Source organism: Oncorhynchus mykiss, chromosome 27, assembly GCF_013265735.2.
Source record: "Oncorhynchus mykiss isolate Arlee chromosome 27, USDA_OmykA_1.1, whole genome shotgun sequence".
Lineage (NCBI taxonomy): Eukaryota > Metazoa > Chordata > Actinopteri > Salmoniformes > Salmonidae > Oncorhynchus > Oncorhynchus mykiss.
Window position 1 is genome coordinate 47,146,934 of NC_048591.1, and position 6,386 is coordinate 47,153,319.

Sequence of the window (6,386 nt, forward strand, 5' to 3'; positions counted from 1 at the left end):
ATTAAGCTTTTGCAATAGCATTTTGACTTTCAACAGTTCAGTATCTCTAATGAAAAGTTGAGAGTGCCCAACATAATGGCAAATGGGTTCCTTTATAGCAAAGATCCAACCCCTCCCTAGACGACATGACAAAACACAGGTCTTAGGAACTTACACAAAGAAAGACTTTACTTCAGCGGAATATCCCCTAGCCAGACAGAGTGGGCTATAAATTATCGTTCAGTTTGGTCTCCTAAACAAAGCTCTTATCTCCTCCTTGGTACAAAATGGTACCAAGACATTACCCCCACTATATGATATATATCAAATTGTCATTTAGATACAACCAATTCTAAATACAACCAATCCTGGACAAACTCACGGAGAGGAGAGTGGGGCTATAGGTCAAGATAGGAGCAACAAGAGAGGGAACATAGAATGATTCCAGACCCTGCCATCCTCCTCTCCCCGATGGGAAAAGTAGGGAGTGACCCGCACACAGACACAGTGGAGCAAAAGATATGTTTACACATGATGACACCTTGACCTCTCCCTTCTCTGCGGCCCAAACAACTTAGTCCTTACAGAGAACAGAGGACTGCCAATGGCCACCACTATAGTACAACAAATTACTATTCTATTACTACTAACTATATTACTTGTACTATATTACTACTAACTATATTGCTGCTAACTATATTACTAGTACTATATTACTACTAACTATATTACTACTAACTATATTACTACTAACTATATTACTACTAACTATATTACTACTAACTATATTACTACTAACTATATTACTACTAAGTATATTATTGGTAACTATATTACCAGTACTATATTACTACTAACTATATTAATACTAAGTATATTCTTAGTAACTATATTACTAGCAACTATATTACTAGCATATATTACTACTAACTATATTAATACTAAGTATATTATTAGTAACTATATTACTTCTAGCAATATTACTACCATCTATATTTCTAGTACTATATTACTACAAACTATTTTAATACTAAGTACATTATTAGTAACTATATTACTTCTAGCTATATTACTACCATCTATATTTCTAGTACTATATTACTACAAACTATTTTAATACTAAGTATATTATTTGTAACTATATTACTACTTATAGACACATTTGTACTGAAACATGTTTTTATTTTTACTCCTCATGAATGAATAAATACTTTAAATGTTAGACATCCCTTTTATTTTCTGACTGGGGCAAGTGATGCCTTCACTCAGCACCCATCCCTTTTATTTTCTGACTGGGGCAAGTGATGCCTTCACTCAGCAGACATCCCTTTTATTTTCTGACTGGGGCAAGTGATGCCTTCACTCAGCACCCATCCCTTTTATTTTCTGACTGGGGCAAGTGATGCCTTCACTCAGCAGACATCCCTTTTATTTTCTGACTGGGGCAAGTGATGCCTTCACTCAGCACCCATCCCTTTTATTTTCTGACTGGGGCAAGTGATGCCTTCACTCAGCACCCATCCCTTTTATTTTCTGACTGGGGCAAGTTATGCCTTCACTCAGCACCCATCCCTTTTATTTTCTGACTGGGGCAAGTGATGCCTTCACTCAGCACCCATCCCTTTTATTTTCTGACTGGGGCAAGTGATGCCTTCACTCAGCACCCATCCCTTTTATTTTCTGACTGGGGCAAGTGATGCCTTCACTCAGCACCCATCCCTTTTATTTTCTGACTGGGGCAAGTGATGCCTTCACTCAGCACCCATCCCTTTTATTTTCTGACTGGGGCAAGTGATGCCTTCACTCAGCACCCATCCCTTTTATTTTCTGACTGGGGAAAGTGATGCCTTCACTCAGCACCCATCCCTTTTATTTTCTGACTGGGGCAAGTGATGCCTTCACTCAGCACCCATCCCTTTTATTTTCTGACTGGGGCAAGTGATGCCTTCACTCAGCACCCATCCCTTTTATTTTCTGACTGGGGCAAGTGATGCCTTCACTCAGCACCCATCCCTTTTATTTTCTGACTGGGGCTAGTGATGCCTTCACTCAGCACCCATCCCTTTTATTTTCTGACTGGGGCAAGTGATGCCTTCACTCAGCACCCATCCCTTTTATTTTCTGACTGGGGCAAGTGATGCCTTCACTCAGCACCCATCCCTTTTATTTTCTGACTGGGGCAAGTGATGCCTTCACTCAGCACCCATCCCTTTTATTTTCTGACTGGGGCAAGTGATGCCTTCACTCAGCACCCATCCCTTTTATTTTCTGACTGGGTCAAGTGATGCCTTCACTCAACAGACATCCCTTTTATTTTCTGACTGGGGCAAGTGATGCCTTCACTCAGCAGCCATCCCTTTTATTTTCTGACTGGGGCAAGTGATGCCCTCACTCAGCACCCATCCCTTTTATTTTCTGACTGGGGCAAGTGATGCCTTCACTCAGCAGCCATCCCTTTTATTTTCTGACTGGGGCAAGTGATGCCCTCACTCAGCACCCATCCCTTTTATTTTCTGACTGGGGCAAGTGATGCCCTCACTCAGCACCCATCCCTTTTATTTTCTGACTGGGGCAAGTGATGCCCTCACTCAGCACCCATCCCTTTTATTTTCTGACTGGGGCAAGTGATGCCTTCACTCAGCACCCATCCCTTTTATTTTCTGACTGGGGCAAGTGATGCCCTCACTCAGCACCCATCGAGCTCCAATGACTGTGTTGGTTTGAGCAGTGTTATGTTTGTGGACGAGGGGCAATACTCCTCATTTTAATGATTGTTTACCCTGCGTCTGGATGCTGCTTTGCTTTAGGTTGTTTCCTGACGGGGAGAAGACAGAGGAAGTAACAACTGCCAGTTTGACTTTTAGTTTTCTGAAAATATCTGTCCTACTTTGATGCAGAGTCCTAGTTTTTCATCCCGTGAAAGGATTTGTGGATATAATCACCTATTTGTTAGTAATCATTGATGACTAGTGAAACGGAGGGGGCAACTCTAGTCAGCTATTTGTTAGTAGTCATTAATGACGAGAGAAACGGAGGGGGCAACTCTAGTCAGCTATTTGTCAGTAGTCATTAATGATGAGAGAAACGGAGGGGGCAACTCTAGTCAGCTATTTGTCAGTAGTCATTAATGATGAGAGAAACGGAAGGGGCAACTCTAGTCAGCTATTTGTTAGTAGTCATTAATGACGAGAGAAACGGAGGGGGGCAACTCTAGTCAGCTATTCGTTAGTAGTCATTAATGACGAGAGAAACGGAGGGGGCAACTCTAGTCAGCTATTCGTTAGTAGTCATTAATGACGAGAGAAACGGAGGGGGGCAACTCTAGTCAGCTATTTGTTAGTAGTCATTAATGATGAGAGAAACGGAGGGGGGCAACTCTAGTCAGCTATTTGTTAGTAGTCATTAATGATGAGAGAAACGGAGGGGGGCAACTCTAGTCAGCTATTTGTTAGTAGTCATTAATGATGAGAGAAACGGAGGGGGGCAACTCTAGTCAGCTATTTGTTAGTAGTCATTAATGATGAGAGAAACGGAGGGGGCAACTCTAGTCAGCTATTTGTTAGTAGTCATTGATGACTAGTGAAACGGAGGGGGCAACTCTAGTCAGCTATTTGTTAGTAGTCATTAATGACGAGAGAAACAGAGGGGGCAACTCTAGTCAGCTATTTGTCAGTAGTCATTAATGATGAGAGAAACGGAGGGGGCAACTCTAGTCAGCTATTTGTTAGTAATCATTGATGACTAGTGAAACGGAGGGGGCAACTCTAGTCAGCTATTTGTTAGTAATCATTGATGACTAGTGAAACGGAGGGGGCAACTCTAGTCAGCTATTTGTTAGTAGTCATTGATGACTAGTGAAACGGAGGGGGCAACTCTAGTCAGCTATTTGTTAGTAATCATTGATGACTAGTGAAACGGAGGGGGCAACTCTAGTCAGCTATTTGTTAGTAGTCATTGATGACTAGTGAAACGGAGGGGGCAACTCTAGTCAGCTATTTGTTAGTAATCATTGATGACTAGTGAAACGGAGGGGGCAACTCTAGTCAGCTATTTGTTAGCTATTTGTTGGTTTGAGCAGTGTTATGTTTGTGGACGAGGGGCAATACTCCTCATTTTAATGATTGTTTACCCTGCGTCTGGATGCTGCTTTGCTTTAGGTTGTTTCCTGACGGGGAGAAGACAGAGGAAGTAACAACTGCCAGTTTGACTTTTAGTTTTCTGAAAATATCTGTCCTACTTTGATGCAGAGTCCTAGTTTTTCATCCCGTGAAAGGATTTGTGGATATAATCACCTATTTGTTAGTAATCATTGATGACTAGTGAAACGGAGGGGGCAACTCTAGTCAGCTATTTGTTAGTAGTCATTAATGACGAGAGAAACGGAGGGGGCAACTCTAGTCAGCTATTTGTCAGTAGTCATTAATGATGAGAGAAACGGAGGGGGCAACTCTAGTCAGCTATTTGTCAGTAGTCATTAATGATGAGAGAAACGGAAGGGGCAACTCTAGTCAGCTATTTGTTAGTAGTCATTAATGACGAGAGAAACGGAGGGGGGCAACTCTAGTCAGCTATTCGTTAGTAGTCATTAATGACGAGAGAAACGGAGGGGGCAACTCTAGTCAGCTATTCGTTAGTAGTCATTAATGACGAGAGAAACGGAGGGGGGCAACTCTAGTCAGCTATTTGTTAGTAGTCATTAATGATGAGAGAAACGGAGGGGGGCAACTCTAGTCAGCTATTTGTTAGTAGTCATTAATGATGAGAGAAACGGAGGGGGGCAACTCTAGTCAGCTATTTGTTAGTAGTCATTAATGATGAGAGAAACGGAGGGGGGCAACTCTAGTCAGCTATTTGTTAGTAGTCATTAATGATGAGAGAAACGGAGGGGGGCAACTCTAGTCAGCTATTTGTTAGTAGTCATTAATGATGAGAGAAACGGAGGGGGCAACTCTAGTCAGCTATTTGTTAGTAGTCATTGATGACTAGTGAAACGGAGGGGGCAACTCTAGTCAGCTATTTGTTAGTAGTCATTAATGACGAGAGAAACAGAGGGGGCAACTCTAGTCAGCTATTTGTCAGTAGTCATTAATGATGAGAGAAACGGAGGGGGCAACTCTAGTCAGCTATTTGTTAGTAATCATTGATGACTAGTGAAACGGAGGGGGCAACTCTAGTCAGCTATTTGTTAGTAATCATTGATGACTAGTGAAACGGAGGGGGCAACTCTAGTCAGCTATTTGTTAGTAGTCATTGATGACTAGTGAAACGGAGGGGGCAACTCTAGTCAGCTATTTGTTAGTAATCATTGATGACTAGTGAAACGGAGGGGGCAACTCTAGTCAGCTATTTGTTAGTAGTCATTGATGACTAGTGAAACGGAGGGGGCAACTCTAGTCAGCTATTTGTTAGTAATCATTGATGACTAGTGAAACGGAGGGGGCAACTCTAGTCAGCTATTTGTTAGTAGTCATTAATGACGAGAGAAACGGAGGGGGGCAACTCTAGTCAGCTATTTGTTAGTAATCATTGATGACTAGTGAAACGGAGGGGGCAACTCTAGTCAGCTATTTGTTAGTAGTCATTAATGACGAGAGAAACGGAGGGGGGCAACTCTAGTCACCTATTTGTTAGTAATCATTGATGACTAGTGAAACGGAGGGGGCAACTCTAGTCAGCTATTTGTTAGTAGTCATTAATGACGAGAGAAACGGAGGGGGGCAACTCTAGTCAGCTATTTGTTAGTAATCATTGATGACTAGTGAAACGGAGGGGGCAACTCTAGTCAGCTATTTGTTAGTAGTCATTAATGACGAGAGAAACGGAGGGGGCAACTCTAGTCACCTATTTGTTAGTAATCATTGATGACTAGTGAAACGGAGGGGGCAACTCTAGTCAGCTATTTGTTAGTAGTCATTAATGACGAGAGAAACGGAGGGGGGCAACTCTAATCAGCTATTTGTTAGTAGTCATTAATGACGAGAGAAACGGAGGGGGGCAACTCTAGTCAGCTATTTGTTAGTAGTCATTAATGACGAGAGAAACGGAGGGGGCAACTCTAGTCAGCTATTTGTTAGTAGTCATTAATGACGAGAGAAACGGAGGGGGCAACTCTAGTCAGCTATTTGTTAGTAGTCATTGATGACTAGTGAAACGGAGGGGGCAACTCTAGTCAGCTATTTGTTAGTAGTCATTAATGACGAGAGAAACGGAGGGGGCAACTCTAGTCAGCTATTCGTTAGTAGTCATTAATGACGAGGGAAACTGCATGCTCTAAATAGTGGCGTTGTTGATGAACTGCTGTTGTTTCTCCATTACCTTAATAAAAACACATACAGTTTAGATTTCAACTGTTGAACAGTTGAACATTGGGTTCAGAGTACATCATTTATCTTGGCTATTAGAAAAAA